The sequence below is a fragment of the Phaethon lepturus genome, unplaced genomic scaffold (genome assembly GCF_000687285.1).
Source record: "Phaethon lepturus isolate BGI_N335 unplaced genomic scaffold, ASM68728v1 scaffold26457, whole genome shotgun sequence".
Classification (NCBI taxonomy): domain Eukaryota; kingdom Metazoa; phylum Chordata; class Aves; order Phaethontiformes; family Phaethontidae; genus Phaethon; species Phaethon lepturus.
The window spans coordinates 4,525-5,361 of NW_010550180.1; the positions used below are offsets into that span (position 1 = coordinate 4,525).

Sequence of the window (837 nt, forward strand, 5' to 3'; positions counted from 1 at the left end):
CCTTCCTGGGTGGGAGGCTGCGGAGAGCTGCTTGGAGGAAGCCGTGCGATCACATCCTGCTCCCCAGCCCTCGCTAAAGTGAGAGGTTGAAAGCAATTACTGAGGCTTAAGGAGGGGAGGGAAAGGAAGGGGAAAAAAAAAAGCTGAAGGGCGAGCAGAAAGCTGCGTGTGCAGAGAGGAGAACCTGCCACCGGAGCTACCAATTATAAAGTTTTCAGCGCGGAGCTCCCGCTGTGCCGGCAGAGAGTGTCTGCATCACGAGGGGAGACCTGTCAGCTCTAATGAGCACCACGACAGCGCAAAAGCATCCGAGCTGCTCCAAACTTGCAGCAAACTCTGCTCCGGCTCCTGCCTTTAACTCCTTCCTCGCCCGACTCCTGGCTCCAGCGCCCGCCTGGGGAGGGGGCTTGGCTGGTGGGGAGCCGGCAGCACACAGGGACACGGCTGAGCCCTGAGCTTGAGGGTCGCGGTGGAAAGGGAGGGTGACGGGAAGAGAGCGGGTGTCAGATCCCATCGCCTCCGCCAGGCTCAAAATCTCTCCTGGTGCCATAGTGAATATTTCACCCTTCTCCGTGCTCCGGGGAGTAAATAGGCGGGAGCGCGCAATTAGAGCAATGTTGCGCGTCTGGGTGGATGGATGGACGGACAGAGAGATGGGTAGATGGACAGGGAGCTGCTGGTGAGCAGGAGACAGTAGAGGCTGGAGGAGGCGAAGGAGATGGGGACGGCTGGCAGCGAGGCGCAGGGACCAAAGCACCCGGGACGGAGAGCAGGGGCTGCGGGCGGGTGGCCGGGACATGTCAAATGAATCCGTTTTGTGACAGATTTTTCGTCTGG

At 60.0% G+C, this 837-nt stretch overlaps 1 protein-coding gene across 1 annotated transcript in view; it reads left to right on the plus strand.

Annotated features, from left to right (window-relative positions):
• LOC104623408 (forkhead box protein P4-like) overlaps positions 1 to 837 on the plus strand; it is a gene marked incomplete at both ends in the record, with an annotated part of 5,330 nt that overhangs the window by 4,143 nt on the left and 350 nt on the right. The window lies entirely within an intron of this gene.